Raw genomic sequence first — 19,523 nt, forward strand, 5'->3', positions numbered from 1 at the left:
TGACTCTCAAGTCTCTCATTTTATTCCTTTCATTAACTCTATTGGCAGCATTTGAGAAAATGGAATTCTGTTTAGTTTTTCTCTATAGACTCTGATTTAGCATTTGTGAAAAATAATTTTAGATCAAAGTGAGAGCAAGTTGTAATGAAATAAACGCAGTTTGATTAAAATGATTCTTGTGGAGAGAAGAAATAAATCTCAAGTTATTTTAGTATTGGAAGGGGAAAGTACACAAATCTCCTCTGGTTTAGTCATTTAATAGTGGAAGATTGTATATGTGCTTGTACTGATTTCTGGACCTGAGATTTGGATAGAATGGAAAGCAAATTAACACTGGAGCACGGTTGTTCCTAATTTAGTGCATCATTGAGCCTCGCGTTTCCTGCTCTGTGGGTTTCTGCTATGTAAATATTGCAGTGGTGATGCGCAATCTGTCTCCACTTTGTGCCAGTAACACTTAAATTAGGTGTCGCCTGAAGGAAGGTTTTATGCTAGTTGCAGCATTGTCAGTTAATTATCTTAAACGTTATTTGCAATAATATCATGTGCCTCTTTTTAACAGGATGGGGGAAAGTTGCATTTATAAATCTGTCCTAGAGGTAATATCTAAATTCGGCATTGTTCCTTACACAAGGAGTGAGATTTTGATACCTGCAAGGCAGAAGTACTTAGGAGAGAAAGAATGTTGAAACGTTGTTAAGGTTCTAAAGGTTAAACAGTCCTCCTTACAAAAAAAAAGACAAAACTGGTTTTCAGTGGTGAACCAGTGACATCAATGTCATCACAAGTGTCATTTGCACTCTTCATTGGCAGTAAAATCACCTGGAAATCCCAGGACTTGGGAAAGTCAGTAACAGTATTAAATGGGTCATTCCTACCCTCTCACTGTGTATACTTGCTTTCAATTTCAACCAGGCATGCAGGCTCACCTTCACACACTCACAAGATCATCTTTGTACAAACTTGCACTTAAAATCAAAAGGTAGAATCTGTGATATTGGAAACATCCCATTTGAATAGCATCCTTTCATTTCAAATCAGTAATGGCCATTGGAAAGACATTGTAGTTCACTGAAAAATATTTTTAACTTGACATTGTATTTTATGTTCACTTCTATATCTTAACCAAAAAATCCAGATCCTCAAGCATAGATATTTACCTAAAGAGAAGAACCCTGTACTTTTTCATTCATATGTGCAAATAACTTCATCCTCTACTCTCTCCCATGCTTGCCTGCGCACACACTCCCTACATGTTCTACACCTCTGTGTGTACCTTATGCCAGCTGCAGACATGAATGTGATAAATACTTCCTACTGAAAGAATCAACTGAGGCAGGATATGGACCATCAAAACAGCAGACGCAGCAGAGTTCCTGTCTGGACCATATTGGATACTATCAAATGGTGCCACTTGACATATGTAAGCAGCTAGAGGTATGGGAGAGGTTACCCTAAATTTCAGTAGCCAGCAAATAAAATCCAAACAACAGACATTTTCTTTTACTGGCATTTAAGTTCTTGAATGAAGGAAAAACAATACTTTTTCATTGTATCTCGAAAGTGTTGTTCCCAGGGAAAATTGTCTCAGAGTGTACCTGCCTTTTGATGATAGCAACTTAAATGTTAAATTATGAAGGGTTTTTTTTTTTTTGTAAGAAATGCCCTCTTGTTAGAGTGTAAGCTTTCACAACAGTGTGGCAACTTTTCTTAACATCAAGCCATAGAAATTAGGGCAGAAGGGAGACTAACTATTAGGTCATTTCTTCCCTGCCCCATTTGTGTAGATTTGTTCCCTACAGCAAATTCTCCTGGTGCTTTGTCCAGCAAGGTTTAAATGATTCAAGTAATGGGGCTTCCAGTGGGGACATGTGGTTATTTTATCCAGTTCACATGTTTCTTTGACTTTGCCTATAAATTGGCTGGTCATAAAAATTGGGTCTGCAAGTAGGTGACTCTGGGTCTTGAGAGGTCTTGGGGTTTAAATAATGTGGATTCAGTTTGTAAAGGTTTAGTATAAATAGGTTGCTCAGTTGTATGAAGTATTGGTTCCAACAAACATCTAATCTGTTTTATTTCAAATGTGAATCATTTATGAAAACATACACCCTCAGTTACTTTGTCCAAAGAACAGATGACTCTGTCAGTGATGAGAAACTGATGGTTTATAGCCCAGTGAGACATAAATTTCTAAAAGACCTTTCTTTCCCATCTGATGAAAAATTTCATTCAAGAAATGTTTGAGTAGAAATGACCCAAGAAGGCAAAATTATACCTTTTTACTTTCCCTACTTCTTGCTCCCATCTTAAATTATATTCTTCCCTAAGACCAAAAGTTTAGCTGAAATGTACAGTTAATGCTGGTAATTGTGTTTTCTATAGCAATAATAATTATTGTTACATCGTTTTAATAATTATTGAAAAATAAAAGTTCTATCTTTTTTCCTTTTCTCTCCCAATAACAATATTCATAGGAACACTTAGATTATGAGTAGATAAATTATTGGGGTTCAGTCTTTGGTATCATATGAATTTTTTTGTTTTATTTTAATTATAAGTTCTAAGGAAAGAAAGTTTAATTCTTTTAGCCTAATGTCAGGTGACAATACTTTACATTAAATAATAATAATCTGCTCATATAATCTGTCACTGTTTGGCAGATAATGATATTTATGACTCCTTTAAGAATTTTGCCTGGTAAAATAGTTCCCACTAATGATTAGGCTATAGGTTGACTATAAGGACTAAGGTCATCTTCTCCTATTAAACCTGTTGAAAAATGTCTAAACATTCCACATACTCTATGTTTCTATTTTAACTCCCATAAGCTAAAATATTTCTAATTAGCTGACATCACTTGTGAGATATAGATCCACAATATTAATCAAACTTGATTCTTCCATCCTTCCAGAAAAATATATTTTGAGATGCAAGCTGTATGTCATTAGTTATTTGAGCTTTGAATTATTTGATAAACTATTTTAGCCAGGATAAATCACTTCCATGTAACTTGTTTTAAATTTATAAATTATTTTCTTGAAAGTTAATTTTATTTTTATGTCATTTTTTCATAGTAATATTGATTTCTATAATATTTGAAAATTTCCCATTAACTGAATTTATTATTGCCTATTTAAAAATATTATTTTAAGAGTTTTAAAATTTTGATTAAGTTTATTGAGGTAACATTGGTTAATAAAATCATACAGGTTTCAAGAGTACATGTGTGTATCTTGTTAACAGTTTTTTTTATCAACTAAGAATTGTATGTAGTATGAAAATTAGATAATTGAAATGAAGATATCTCAAGCAAATAATTAGTTAATATTAGTTGATATCAGTGGAAATTATAATTTGTTAATAAATAAATGCATATAACATATACTATATGTACATTCATATATGTATGATACTGTGTAGTTTTTCATGTCTATATTATAAATTTAGTGCTAAATTTTTTTCTTTTGCCATATTCATACTTCTGGGCAAAAATGACAGCTAAAGGAAACAGTTGCTTTTCAAAAATGATTGATAATCCCAAGAAATCTTAATATAAGAATTTACCATTTCTTTTCAAATGGAGGCTCTAACAGAAAAATATGAAAGAATAGCAAAGTATAGTACATGTGACCAGTTTTTTAAGGTACTTTGCTATATAGGTTTCAAGTGTGTATTTGCAGTTTCTGCCTGCAAATATACCTTTGCTTCATTTTCCATTTTCTAAGCATTTCTGGTTTATTGATATCATTGCCGTGTACCTTATTTTGTTTCAGAAGTATTTTGTTTAACTTTTTCAAGATTTTTCATTTGTTATAGCTTTGCAAACTAACTAAAAAACAAGGAAGGGAAAGTGTTCATCTTTAAAATCTAGGTTCAATTAACAACTATAAAACTTAAAAACAAAGTCAATAACTTGATACAACAACTGTAAATAACATACATAACTGAAACATTCTAATTTCACTAGAGCCAGCAATAATGCAAATTAATGTTTGTATTCATAAGCAAATCCTCTACTGAAATATAAATTAAGAACTTATATCTAGATAAAGAAAAAAGAAAAGGGTTTTTCCCCTATGTAAGTTTTTCATGTAGAAAATTGCAAAGAATACCACACACACCAATATTCAGAGCAAATTATTTTCATAGGTTATCTGATTGCTGCTCACACACTTTTCATTTGTTTCCAAATGCAGGGATTTACAAAAGAAATACTGTTTGGCCCAGAGGGCCTTCTCTAAAAGGCTCCCTGAGAGAACTCGAAGGTGTCTCTAGCCAAAAATATTGTTTCTGCTTATTCACGTGCCAGAAATCCTACTGCCACCCTTTCACACAGATCAAATAAACCATCTACAGATTTGGTTGTAGTCTTTGTCAACAAAAAGGGTTGGTTCCACTAATAGGCAACAATGTATCTTCCCACACCCACACTTTCCACCACGCACAGTCTCTCCCCTCCCCACTTCATTTGTAAGTCAGAATACTAAAATCTGACAGAGTTATTTCTAGTGAAAAGGGACTTAACTCTACTTTTGAGATTCTTATTCTCAAAGAATTTCTCTCTTTATTTCCTTGTTTCTTTAATATTTTTAGAAATACCAGTAAATGCCATAATTCTGACTTTAAAAAGTCAAATTCATAGAAAAGCTGAGAGTCTGCCAATGATGACCTTAAGGTTGATTTAATTAACAACAAATTGCAGATTTCTAAACATTGAAAACAAAGTGATACAACTGCAGTACTGATCATATTCTATTTCACATATTTTCAGAGGTAAATGGCTTGTTCACTATTAGAGGATAAGAGATTTTTGTATTAGGTTAAATCTGATAACGTTTAGAGTTGTTTGCTCCCTCCTTAATTTATAACACCATCTTAAGTATATTTTAATCAAAATAACTTTTTATTGTTTATATTTTTAAGGATTTTGTTTGCTCAGTTTCAATTAAAAAGAGTAAACCTTTTACTTGGATAAAGTCTCAGAAATTTTCTAGTCAGATCACTTCAGTTTGCAGCTTCATACACCAAAACCCAACAAGAATTTGGGAGTTGTCTGAGGTCATTCACAGCCAAGGTGATGATAGAATCCCAACCGAAATTCTGGGCTTACTTTACAAATAAAGACATGAACATGGCATAAATGCAGTTTCACTTTGGCTGCAGAGAATCCCACATAATGACCAAAGCTTTAAAAGTATTTGGTCACAAATAAAATGTGAATTTGGATAGTTCAGATTAGCATCTTTTTCTTAGTCATGCACTTTTTTTTTTAGCATGAGCAGAAACAGATGAGGCAAGAAAGAACACATAGTATCCATGTGCCTTCCCGGCCAGTATTTGCCACATGGCCCCTCCCTCACAATTCTGTCCTGTCCTTCTCCACCAACCTACCCCAGAAAGACTTCTTAGCTCTGATCACTGCAAACCGCATTCTTTTTATTAATCTCTTTATTCCTTCATTCATTCTATTTTATTCCTTCAGTCTCCCAAAGTAGACTAGGAGCCTTTGGCAAAGAGGCAGTATCTCATCCCACCCTCAGTTCCATCTCCCTCAAAGGACAGGTTTCCAAAGTCACATTTTTATTTACATCTGTGGTTGCACAAACAGGCCATGGCTTTCAAAGTCTTTAATAGCGAGATCTAAGTGAGGGCCTGAAAGAATGGTTTTACTCCTTAGAAATCTTTCTCTTCCCTTTACGGTATTGCTCCCTCTTAGTATGTTTGGCTCTGTATGTGTATTTCTGTGTATGTCTCCTGTTCCTCCCTCATCTTCCTCTCCAAGAATTCTTTCTTCTTAATATTTTCTTTCTTAATATTTTTCTTTCTCACTACATCATCTCTATATCCCCCACCATCCCTTGCCTTCTCTCCTTTAAGTGATTTTAATAGAAAAAAATCAAAACATTCTTTCAATTTTATAGAGTTAGTAAATACTATTTAGCAAACTGATTTCTAAATTTCTGACACTGTTAAAAATTATTTGTTGTACTTTCATTTATTGATTTTAGAGAGAGAGAGGAAAGGGAAGAGAAAGAGAGAAATATCAATTTGTTGTTCTACTTATTTACGCATTCATTGGTTGCTTCTTTTATATGCCCTGATCAGGGATTGAACCCACAATCTTGGCATATGGGGATGACGCTCTAATGAAATGAGCTTCCCAGCCAGGTCTCATTATACTTTTTTAACAGTATATATGATGCTGACCTTTTGTTTCCTTCTAGAAAAACGGGAAGAAAAAAATGTCACCACTTATTCCTCAGTTATTGTTATCAGTTAGTTATGTATTAGTAAATCCTTTAAAGTGCCTTCTAGTTAATATTCGTCTGGTTAAATGTGTTTTCCCAAGAAAGAATAGGAATAAAAGTTAACATTATTGGTCTTAGCTGCAAGCTGCTGAAAATGGCCTTAATTCTGTGCTTTTCTCATAGGTAATACCAGCATAAATTTGACATGAAATATTCTAAATTAAATAAAAATATTTACGCATTTATCTCAGTGTTAAAAAAGTATTTGCAGACAAGGTTTCTACTTTAAAAAAAAAACAATCTGGAAGGGAGGTTTCAGGACTCTAGATAATGACTAAAAAATCAATGAATTATACAAACTTAACAATGGGTAACTTTTATAGAATGCAAATTATACTTCAGTAAACCTATAAAAAACTGAGAGAATTAAGCACAATATCTAATTTGCTAGCAAATGTGGAAACTCCTTTTGATTTTGCAACATGCTTATAAATCCAATTGTTTCACCTCAGTAGGTAGCTTTCCACATGGGGAACTTGGCTTGATTTTTCCAGCTTTCCTTATCAGTAGGTAGTTAAAACAAAAAATTGTCTATTTCTGTCTGATCACTCTGCATGAAAAAATTTAAAAATAAATCTTGCTGCCTACATTTCATGACCTCTGAGAAGAATTTTAAACACAGAAGGTGCCTTTGGTCTTCCTTATCCATTTGTGAAGTAAGGATGGCTCTGGTCCTCTGAGACCCTCCATCTGGGCAGTAGATGGGTCTGGACTGGTCACATATTAAGATAATTGACCCCAACATTCACCTCAGCTCTCCTCCCTACTGTTCAGCCACCTCCACCTGCCCTGCCAAATTCATTTCCCAAAGCTTCTACAGCTTCTTTTTTTCTTCTCCAACTTGCTAAAACTGTTGGTAAAGTCCCAAATTAATCTTAACAAATATACAGTACTATTTCTATTTTCTGTGTAGAGTTAAAGCTAAATCATTCCTTTCTAAAAAACAAAATGTTAATGATGTCTATTCATTTTACATCTACTCAATAGCCACATTCCAAGGAATTTCCTCCTTTTTTACAAACCAATTGGGCCTTTGTCTTTGCTAGGACTTCCTTATCCTGCTCATCCTCTGTCCTTCTTTCCATTACCTCCTCAGCAAAAGGGGTGCTCCCAATTGCAGGTCACCTGCATTTGATTAGTAGCTCCTCCATTTGATATTCTAAGTTTTTAAATTCTATTTAGTACATTGTTTTCAAATACTGATGCTGTGTCGAATATATAGCACCCCCAAGTGTAGAGTCTAGTTTATTAGAGTTTAGAAAGGTCCTGGCTAGGTAGCTCGGTTGGTTAGAACATTGACCTGATATGCCAAGGTAGTGGGTTCAATCCCTGGTAACAAGACATAGAAGAATAAACCAACAAATGTATGAATAAGTGGAACAACAAATCTGTTTCTTCTCTATCTCTCTCTCTCCTCCCCCACATGCCTTTGTGTCTCTCTAAAATCAATCAATAAATTCTTTTTAAGAAAAGAACTTAGCCCTGGCTGGTATGGCTCCGAGGTTGAGCCCCAACCTGCAAACAAAAAGGTTACCAGTATGATTTCCAGTCAGAGCACATGCCTGGATTGTGGGCCAGTACCCACTTGGGGATGTGCAAAAGGAAGTTGATTGATGTTTCTCTTCCACGTCAATGTTTCTCTCCCTCTCTTTCTCCCTCCCTTCCTGTTTCTCTAAAATATAAATAATAAACAAACAAACAAATAAAACCTTTAAAAAGTTTAGAGGCGATAGAAAACTTTAGGCATGAGTTGGACTCTTCTACCCTGAAATCATAAAATCCTGTTATGATTCAAATGCTCTGTCTCTCACTAGGCCTTTCTGTAAAATATGGAATTAAATCATCTCTGGCTAATAAGAGCAGTAGCTGTAATTGCAGAAGTAGTGTAGCAGTGATTGTGGTGGTGGTAACAGCAACCAAATAGAGGTGATAGCATTGGTGGTAGTAGTGGCAGCAGCCTCAGCAAGGACACAGTCACAGCAGCGGTGACAGTAATGACAGTGGTGGTAGCAGCTGCAGTTTCCATGTACTAAGGAGCCTGTTTGTGACAGACCATTGTATACATGGTCTTATTTAATGCTCACAATAACTCTACAAGGGAGCTATTATCATCCCTATTGTACAGATGAAGCAACTGATGCTCAAAAAAGTAACATTATTTGCTGTGGATCACACACAACGAAAGGAAGACTCTGGGTTCAAATTCAGGTATAAGTGACTCAGAAGCCCATTTTCCTGACCCCTGCATCAAACGGGAGAACCCGGAGAAGCAAGTTCCTTTCTCTCCAGGTATCTTTGTATACTTTTTGTCCCTTGCAGCTACCGCATACCATCTCAGAATATGCCCATCCTGGAGAGTTGACATTTCTCTTTGTTGGAAAATCACAGAGGGGCTGCTTGGCTAGGTCACCCCTGGTGGCCTCTCAGGCCAGTACTGACCCGACAGGCGGGCCCTCCATTCTGTTTTCCATGGGTGATTCTGTGCTCCTTTTACAGCCAGAGTTACAGGGCAAAAAGGATGGTAGGGATAAAGAGGGAGCTTCCCAAGACTTTCCACCTTTTAGAACTTGGAATATAAATCCAGTAGGCTGCCCAGGCTGCAAGATCCCCAACATTGCACACCCACTCTGAGACAGGGGCTGCAAGGATCTTCCCAGGCAGTTCAATTAGGCCCAAATTGTCTTTGCATTCCCCAGTCAGGTGTGAAACTAACTCCCTTCAGATAATCCAACTGTTTCATTCTTATGAATCATTTATAAGGCTTCCCCATCATAAGCCATGGAATGTCATCTGTCAGAATTTCAGTGCTGGTAGTAATGAGAGATTAGCCCAATGTGAGTTGTTGCCCATGTTGAACAACTTCAGTAAAACTTTTAGAAGTGTCACATAGAGACATATTAGTATCTGTAAGTTCTCTGGCCATAGATGTAAGTGGTATTCAAATTTTTTTAAATTATTTATTTTTATTTTTTTATTTTTTAAAATTTTATTTAGTTATTTTTCAAGTACAGTTTTTTGTCTATTTTTCCCATCCCAGCCTCCCCCGCCCCTTGCTCCCCACCTCCCTCCCTTTTCCACCCCCCTTAGTTCTCTCCCTGTGTCCTTCCTATTTGTTCCTCCAAATCCCTCCCCCTTTTTCCCCTTAACTTCCCTTCCTTCTCCCCTCTGGTCACTATCCCCTTGTTCTCTATTTCAGTGTCTTTGGTTTTGTTTTTTGTTTTTTGTTTTTTTTTCTGCTTGCTTGTTTGTTTTGTTGTTTAGCTTCCTGTTAAAGGTGAGATCATATGGTATTTGTCTTTCAGCACCTGGCCTATTTCACTCAGCATAATGCTTTCCAGTTCCATCCATGTTGTTGCAAAGGGTAGTAGCTCCTTCTTTCTCTCTGCAGCATAGAATTCCATTGTGTATATTAAAATTGAAGTGGTATTCCATTTTAATTCAGAACATTATTAAAATACCTATCAAAATTATCACTATAATCTAAAGTGTTAAAAATATTCTCTATTTCCCAAGTCTTCAATAATATTCTTTTACTCTTTTAATGGCAATTTTAAAAGATGTTTATTTATAAAACAAATGGTTACTGATATTCAGAAACACATATAAGGATGAAATGTTACTGTCTTTAATCCTTCTCATAAATGTTTTGGGTTTTCTTTTTCAGGACCTAAAATGTCATTCACACATTTACTGTTAGATTTTTTTTCTCACTGAAAATGTCCTTTGGTATCTCTTATATCAAAATAATTACAATAATAGTTTTCAAATGGAAACTCAGGATAGAAGCATGTTATATTTTAGTGGTTTCCAAATTCAGTTACTAAAATTGCATTTTCACATATTTGCTTATCTGCACCTTACTTATATATCATTATTTTTTCAGCTTCATGTTAAGGAATATCTATGAAATAACTATTTACATATGATAGTTATTTTTTATACATGACATCAAAATAAAATTTTAAAATATATAGTATACTCTATATAGGACAAACATATATTTAAATTTTTTATATGATCATCACAGGTACCATAGTTAACAGCCATACTTTGGGATATATAGATTAGTGGGAAGAGTTTGAGGTTTGGGATGAAAAGCCTTAGATTCTAATCCTCTCCTTCTGGCATTAGTAAGTTCCTTTAAAAAGATTGATACTGAACCACAGTGTTTGTATCTGTTAATCAGAAATAACCATGCTGCCCTGGTCAGTGTGGCTCAGTGGACTGAGCACTGGCATTTGGATTAAAGGTTTACCAGTTCAATTCCTGGTCAGGGCACATGCCTGGGTTTCTGGCCAGGTCCCCAGTAAGGGGCACACAAGAGGCAACCACACATTGATGTTTCTTTCCCTCTCCTTCTCTCTCCCTACCCCTCCATCTAAAAATAAATAAATAAAATCTTTTTTTTAAAAGAAAGAACCATACCTTCCCTACTATAAGTGAGAAAATGTCTTTGAAAATATTTTGTCAAAGTGTAAAGTGAAAATATTTTGTAAAAGTGTAAAGATGAAAACTTTTTTTTTGGTAGTGAGTCTTCCTAGTAAGATTGAACACTTCCAATTTTTAGTTTGGAAACAAATATCCTGGGGCTTACTGAAGGATATGAGAGTGTAAACCACAGTTGCTCCTCAACAGAGAATGAACTATCCTTTCCTGGAACCCAGAGAGCCATCTGTGGATGGGAGAGTCAGTCCGGCCATGATGGTCACATTCATAAGCAATGCTGAGATGGGCTGGACAAGCTCTTAGCTTTTCCAGTGTTGGGTCCCTAGACCACCAATGGACAGAGGGAAAGTGCCCAGAATAAAGGAAAAAGAAAAAGTAGTTTAACTTCCTCTCCTTAGGATCCAGAAGGAGCAAGACTAGGGCACATCAGGACAAGCAGCAAGAATAGAGGGATTCTAATGAGTTTCAGTCTTGCTCCATGAAACAAAGATTAAGTCTTATGTGCTTTATCATAAAGTCAAGAAGCTAATGAGTAGCAGAACCAATATTTTTAAATGTCTGTCTTCCAGATTGCTTTAATCTGGGCTAGTTTAGGCTTCCTTTCCTTAGGCCTGAGTAATCCCTTCATCCATAGGGCCATAGAAAGATCTGGTATCTCATACTGTAGTCCTTTGTTTTGCTTGATCTGTTGAGTCACTGGTGACCAGAAACATGGGGCTCTTGAGGAAAAGAGAGAATGCCAACCCCACTCCCAGTCTCAGTGTGCTACTGCCCATTCCCCCTTACCTCTGTTGACCTTCATTTGGCATCCATCATCTTCTAAACCTGACTTTAAAAGTACCTATTCCTGGATTTCTGGTCAAGATAGAGTCATAGGTAAATGTGGCTCGCCTCCTCACACAACCACAGCAAAATTACAACTAAAATATGGGAAAAAACATTGCTCAGAATCATCAGAAAATTGAGCTGCATGGAAATCTGACAACTAAGGAATTAAAGAAACGACATTCATCCAGATGAGTAGGAAGGACAGAGACTGAGACCAAGTGATCTCAAACCCATGTGTGGTGGATATAAAATGGAGGGATATCTTGGGAGCAAGGGCTCCAACCCTCATACCAGACTGTCCAGTGCAGGGTCCCAATGCCACCAAGATAAGCTCGCTGTAAACTTCTGGCTGTAAAAACCAGTGTCGGGTGGGTTGGGTTGAAAAGACACCATGGGATCCTTGGGCTTCTCCTCTTAAAGAGCCTTGTACCACACATGGACTTACTCAGACTCACTCATTCTGGACTCTAGCACCAAGGCGGCAGCTTGAAGGGCAACAAGTGGCCTCCGGGCAGGAACTGAAGTGCCTAGCATCAGGGCAAGGGTTTTCTCCCAGATAGAGCTGCAGACAGTGGCCATTGTACCTTTTCTGAGTCCTCCCCCACATAGAACCACAGTGCAGCAGTACCATATCTGAATTTCCATCAACCTGGCACACACAGTAAGCCCTGCCCTAATGATTTCCTAAGGGTTTAGCCCATCCAACTAACTTATGGACCACCCAAGCAACTCTCCAACCCTGGCAACAGTGGCTTTCCCATATGAAGGGCTGGGCTAGGCATAGGCTTCAGATTTTCCCAAATCCGCTCAAATAAGCAATAGCTGAACTCAGTCTCTGTACCTTTCACTGAGTGGCCCCAGGCCCAGCACCAGCAGCAGCCACCTGAAGATCACTTTAGACTTATACCAAGGAGTCCCAGACAGAACACAGGTGGAAGGTGATTTTAGCCTGTACCACCTGGGACACCCAGAGCCTGTGCACCCAATGGACAGTTACAGACCACGTCAGAGCACCAACCAACTACTTCCACAAGCCACGGAGGGAGGTGGTTGCTGGCCAGGGGTCACAGCCAGTACTACCAGCTGTTTGGATTGGGTAAATCCCTCCCATTGACCTGCTGACAGCAATCAAGACTTTTCTACAAAAGGAAGGAGTACTCAGCTCATATGGAGGGATCACCTTAAGTATACAGCTTGGGAGATAGGGAAGGCTATGCCATGGATGTACAGGACACCTGCTGCATTAGGCCACACTACCAAGACATGCAGTCAAAGCAGATCTACCTAATCTGTAGAAACAAACAGGGAGGCTACCAAAATGAAGAGACAAAGAAACATCCCAAAACTCTAGGAAAAGAACTAAACAAAATGCAGATAAGCAATCTATCAGAAGTAGAGTTCAAAACACAGGTTATAAGGATGCTCAGGGAACTCACTGGACACTTCAACAACATTTAAAAAAAAAAAGACCCAAGCAATAATGAAGGCTATATTAACTGAAGTAAAGAACAATTTATAGAGAATCAACAGTGGAGTGGATATAGCCAAGAATCAAATCAATGATTTGGAACACAAGGCAGAAAAAGACATCCAATCAGTATACCAAGAAGAAAAAAGAATCCAAAATATTGAGAATAGCTCTGGCTGGTGTGGCTCAGTGGATTGAGCACTGGCCTGCTAATTGAACAGTCGCTGGTTCAATTCCCAGTTAGGGCACATGCTTGGGTTGCAGGCCAGGTCCTCATTTGGGAACATATGAGAGGCAGCTGTTTCTCCTTTGAACAATGATGTTTGTCTCCTTCCCTTTCCCTCTCTCCAAAAATAAATAAATAAAATCTTTTAAAAAAAAATTAGGATAGTGTAAGAAACCTCTGGGACAACTTCAAATGTTCTGACATTCACATCATAGGGGTGCCAGAAGGGGAAGAGAAAGAGCCAGAAATTGGAAACCTATTTGAAAAAATAATAAAACTTCCCTACGATGGTGAACAAAATAGACATACAAATCCAGGAAGCACAGAAAGTCCCAAACAAGATGGACCCAAAGAGGACCACACCAAAATACATCATAATTAAAATGGCAAAAGTTAAAGATAAAGAGAGAATCTTAAAAGCAGCAAGAGAAAAGCAGATAATTACCTACAAAGGATTTGCCATAAGACTATCAGCTGATTTATCAATAGAAACTTTGTAGGTTAGGAAGGGCTGACAAGAAGTATTCAAAGTGATAAAAATCAGGGACCTACAATCTAGATTCCTCTATTCAGCAGAGCTATCATTTGGGCAGATTGATAGCTTTCTAGGGCAGATTAGAGGGAAGATTAAGTGCTTTCTAGACAAGTTAAGCTAAAGGAGTTCATCATCACCAAACGATTATTATATGAAATGTTAAAAGGATTTACTTAAGAAAAAGAAGATCAAAACAAGAACATTAAAATGGCAAAATACATAGCTATCAACAACTGAATCTAAAAAACAAACTAAGTAAATAAGAAGAACAAAGACAGAATCACAGATATGGAGAACGTTGGGATCGTGGTCAGTGAGAAGGGGATCTGGGAGAATGAGGGAAAAGGTGAAGGGATTAAGGAGTACAAAGTGGTAGTTACAAAATAGGCAGGGGGATGTTAAGAACAAGTATAGGAAATGGAGTAGCCAAAGAACTTATATGCATGACCCATGGACCTGAACAATGGTGGACAGGGGGAGTTGTTAGAGGGAGTGGAGGATGCTGGGTGGAGGGGGGCAAATGGGGAAAAATTTGGACAGCTATAATAGCATAATTGTTTAAAAAGAAAAGCACCTATTCCTCAAAGTTTTACCTGGGAAGAACTGTACTTGATTTGATAGCTTTTTCTGTGTTTCCTCTGTCCTTGTATCACTAATATAATATACACATTTGCATTTTAACTGTTAAGTCATTTGCATGAGTTAACCTGACCCCAACCCTGCATCACATTTGTTGAGGTTAGATACTGTGTCCTACTGGAAACTCAGCAAGTGTCAGTCAACTGACCAACGAGTATTACCAAACCAGGGAAAAATCAAGCAGGGCAGAAAGACACCAGCAGATAAAGGAAAGGAGAAACAGAAAACAGATTCTATATTCCTATATCATGACCCCCTCAGTTACCCAGCTCTGGCCCCACAAAAGAACCAAGCTCCACTCTGAACCATATTATGGATACTGGGTTCTGTGAATTCAAAAAAATATGAGACGAGGCTATTGCCCTCAAGAGCCTCACAGCACAGTGAGAAAGATAGCAATGTAAACAATTAGAAAATTCTGAGTGTGACAAGGGCTGCAAAGGGAGGCTGCCTAAGGGGAAAAAAGGAGATGGATTAGCCCTACAGGGACTGTGACATTCATGTGCCTTGAAGCCCAAGAAGTTTTGCCAGATAGACATGGAAAGGAACTTGAGAGCAAAGAACAGAGTGTGTGGGAGAGGTACTGGGGTGTGTGTGTGTGCTGGACTGACAGGAAACGAAGCTGAGAGCAGAGGTTGGACCTGGTCTCATCAGTGGAACATAAGGGCCCCTGCCAAGGAGATCGCACTTGATCCTGCAAGTCCAAAGGGAGCCAAAGCAGGGTTTTAAGCAAATGGAGATCCTATCTGATATTTTAGAAACACTGCAGCAGGATCCCAGTTAGGAAGGTGCAACTCCTCTGTCAAGTGCCCCACACTCTCTCAGTGGGACCTCTGTCAGCCAGCCTGGGCGCCGGGCAGCCTCCCCACTGAGCTCTGGGGAACAGGCAACCAAATTTACTCCTTAACGGGAACATCATAATCAAATTGAGGGGACCAAGGCCATATTAGACCAAGCTGGTAAGTTGAAAAAATTGGAAAGAAAGCAACAGTGTCTACCAGAGCATCATCTTTATCCATTTGGAGGGGTATTAAGGAGCAATTAACTTTGTGGGTAAAGGAAGAGCTGTATCACAGGAGGTCTTGGCTGGGCCTGAGAGGATTTAGCAAGTAGAAACACAATCATGATCCTGAAGAGAAATTTGATAGTGGCCAACAATGACTTAAAGTTTTAGGAATTCCCTGGGAACTGTTGTGAGGTAAATAATTAATTCATTGGCTGTAAGACTTAGAGTCAAAGAGAAGGGAAAAGAAGGACTATAATAGCTCTGCTCAAACACTCTCATTAATGCCAACAGAGAAATCCCCCTCATAAGATCTTGCCCCAACACCATCATTGAAAAGCACCAGGGAGAACTCCCCGAAGGCCCAAAGTAGTTATTTGAAAATAAAGTGAGTAGGGAAAGCATTAGATCAACTTACGGCTTCTAGAAAATTACTCTTTGAGTACTCTAGAGAAAAAAATCTCAAGTACTAACTGCCAGAAATGTAAAATGTATGAATATTTCTCATAGATATGATCACTATTGTCATCACCACCATCATCATCAATGCTTTTGCCACCAAATTGTAAGTCAGATTTTCCCCCCATGAAGAACTTCAGGGTTTGATAAAATTCACATATTTCAGTGCCTAACTTGCCACCAGGTAATGGCCAAAGTGGTAGAAAAACTACCAATAGCCCATTAATTGTTTTTCTTCTTATGCAGATAACACCCAGGAGGCTTACATGTGTAATAGTAAGATGTGCCAAAGTGACTGACCAATCTTTTTTTTTTTCAACAAATAACTCAATAGGTAATTGCTGAATAAAAGTCCATTGCACAAGAGGCTCCATGGCAACTATAGCAGGGAATGCATAGCGTGCTGTAGGTATGCGATATCGTATCTAAGTGAGCTGTGTACTCTGACAAAGATTATCCTGATTGGAAAGGGCAGCCATTTCAGACCATCTGATTGCTCCATGCTCATCACACTGGCTTTTCCTCTAATTCTCCTTGTGTTATGCAGGATCTGCTTCTTCCCTGTTCCTCCATCAAACTGTAAGCTCCTTGAGGGCTGGGAATTGGACCCATATCAAAGCCAACCTAACCATTTCCACCCAGGGAGCTAAAACAGAGCTTCTCAAACTTAAATGTGTGTTAGAGTTATCAGAGAATTCCTGGCCAACCCATAGGCCTGCATCAAACCGTATAGGACCCAGCCCCAAAATCTGCTTGTGCACCCTCCTCCCACCCCCTGCTCATGATTCTGATTCAGGCAGTCAGGAATCCCACTCAGAGAATATTTTTTAATCGATATGCCCAGGGTGTAGGCCAGAAACACATGCTTTGGATGAGTTAGAGACAAGTTTTATCCCAACTCTATAACTAGTTACAGGGCAGATATGTAACAAGTTTCTTAAGTTCTTTATGTCTCACTTTCCTCAGTTATAAAAATGGGGATGAATACAAACTCATACCAATTAGCAAAATGATGGTTTTCAGAGGCTAGGGGAGGAGAGCTGAGGAGTAGTTGTTTAATAGGGACCGACCAATTTTTGCTTTTGCAAGGTCTGGAGATTGGCTATGCAGCAATGTGAATATGCTTAACATTACTGAACTGCACACTTAAAAATTACTATTATGGTAAAGTTTGGACCATATGTCTTTACCACAGTTAAAAAGAAATAGAAAAAATATTGTTAATAAGGATGGGCATTACGTGAAATAAAGTATGTCCAGAGCAAAATACAGTGCTGGGCTACTAACTGCTCAAAAAATTACGGCTATTACTATTATTATAGCCATGGTTGTTAATGTTTTTTAACCATGAATGAATTATTATTTAAAGGCATTTTAAATCAAATTATATAGTCTAAATCTTCAAACTGATGGAAGTTCCTTTATTTTGAAAATAGTATCTGTGCCAGTTTATCAGGAATGCACTGGGCTATGAAACTGAAACTTATCTGTAAGTATTTATGAAGGAATATTTCAAACCCTCCCTGCAAATATAAGTAGTTTGACAAAGTGTGTTTTTCTAAACCCTGACCAATAGACAGTTCACATTTCACAGGTAGATCAATATGTTTAAAAACCAACCCGTAATGTAGGTTGATATGTTAAAGCAGGAGGATATTCATAGAGGCCATCTGATTCTTTTTTTTTTTTTGGTAGTTTTTTTAAAAGATTTTAATTATTTAATTTTTTAGAGGGATGGCAAGGGAGGGTGAAAGAGAGGGAGAGAAACATTGATGTGTAAGAAACATTGATCCATTGCCTCTAGCACACCCCCAACTGGGGACCTGGTCTGCAAACCTAGGCATGTGATCTAATGGGGAATCAAGCCATTGACCTTTCAATTCATAGGCTGGCACTCAGTCCACTGAGCCATACAAGCCAAGGTTAGGCTGTCTAATTCCTTTTTTTTTAAGTATCTTTTATTGATTGTGCTATTACAGTTTTCCCAATTTTCCCTCCTTAATCTCCCCTCCATCCTGCCCCCAACCCTCCCTCATTCCCCCGCCCTCAGTTCATGTCCATGGGTTGTACATATAAGTTCTTTGAGTCCTGTTTCCTATTCCATGTTTTATATCTCCCCATCTGTTTTATGCCTACTAATAATGCTTCTTTTTCCTTGTACCTTTCCCCCCTATTACTTCCCTCCCCCTCCCCACTGAACTCGTTCTGTGTGATGCCCATTTCTCTGATTCTGTTCCTGTTCTGGTTGTTAGCTTAGTTTTTGTTTTCATTATTTTTGTTTTCTTTTAGGTTCATTTGTTGATAGTTGTGAGCTTGCTGTCATTTTACTGTTCATATTTTTTGTTTTCATTTTCTTAGATAAGTCCCTTTAACATTTCATATAATAAGGGCTTGGTGATGATCAACTCCTTGAACTTGACCTTATCTGGTAAGCACTTTATTTGCCCTTCCATTCTAAATGATAGCTTTGCTGGATACAGTAATCTTGGATGTAGGTCCCTGTCTTTCATGACTTCAAATACTTCTTTCCAGCTCCTTCTTGCCTGCAAGGTTTCTTTTGACAAATCAGCTGACAGTTTAATGGACACTCCTTTGTAGATAACTGTTTCCTTTTCTCTTGCTGCTTTTAGGATTTTCTCTTTGTCTTTAATCTTGGGTGACTTAATGATAACATGCCTTGGTGTGTTCCTCTTTGGGTCCAACTTCATTGGGATTTTCTGGGCTTCCTGGACTTTCTGGAAGTCTATTTCTTTCACCAGATTGGGGAAGTTTCCTTCATTATTTGTTGAAATAAGTTTTAAATTTTTTGCTCTTGTTCTTCTCCTTTTGGCACCCCTATAATTCAGATATTGGAATGTTTCAGGTTGTCCCAGAGGTTTGTAAGTCTCTCTCCACTTTTTTGAATTCTTATTTCTTTATTCTGTTGCAATTGTATGTTTATTTCTTCCTTTTGTTCCAAATTTTTGCTTCCAGTCCTGGTTTCCTTCCTGTCACTGTTGGTTCCCTGAATATTGTGCTTTATTTCATTTTGGGTATCTTTCATTTGTTCTTTCATTTGTCAACCAAGCTCAGTCAGATCTGTGAGCATTTTGATTACCAGGGCTTTAAATTCTCCATCAGATAGGCTGGCTATCTCCTTATCACTTAGTTCTCTTTCTGAAGTTTTGCTTTGTTCTTTCATTTGGGCCATATTTCTTTGCCTTGGCACACCTGATAAGTTGTAAGGGGGCAGGGCCTAAGGTAATCACCTGGGCAGGGCAACCCTCTCTGCTGAGCTGCACTGCTGCTTGGGGGGAGGGGCCAGAGAGAGAACAATGCAGCTCACCTGCTTGTCTCTAGCCCACTTTTCAAAGAACTCTTGTAAGACTGGGAGTTTCTCCCATGGCAGCAACCCCAGCCCAGCCCACAGTCAGCTCTGAGTCTCAGTTTTCACCTTAAGTCAGTCCCTCCCATGCAGCCCTTGGAGCTCAGCAGCCAGCCCCACCCCTCAGCCACCTCACAGCAGTTTTTCTGAGTTGGCCGGCTTTGTCCGCCCTAACAGTCTGGTTGTTCTGGTTGATTTTTTTCTTTAATTCCTTGGTTGTTGGAGTTCCATGCAGTTTGATTTTCTG

General features: G+C 38.1%; 1 protein-coding gene across 5 annotated transcripts in view; it reads left to right on the top strand.

The window, feature by feature from the left end:
- CLYBL (citramalyl-CoA lyase) overlaps window positions 1-19,523 on the top strand; it is a 322,476-nt gene that overhangs the window by 297,523 nt on the left and 5,430 nt on the right. The gene's annotated exons all lie outside the window — the stretch shown is intronic.

This window comes from Artibeus jamaicensis, unplaced genomic scaffold, assembly GCF_021234435.1.
Source record: "Artibeus jamaicensis isolate MK-2021 breed Jamaican fruit bat unplaced genomic scaffold, CSHL_Jam_final contig_3197, whole genome shotgun sequence".
In the NCBI taxonomy this organism is placed as follows: domain Eukaryota; kingdom Metazoa; phylum Chordata; class Mammalia; order Chiroptera; family Phyllostomidae; genus Artibeus; species Artibeus jamaicensis.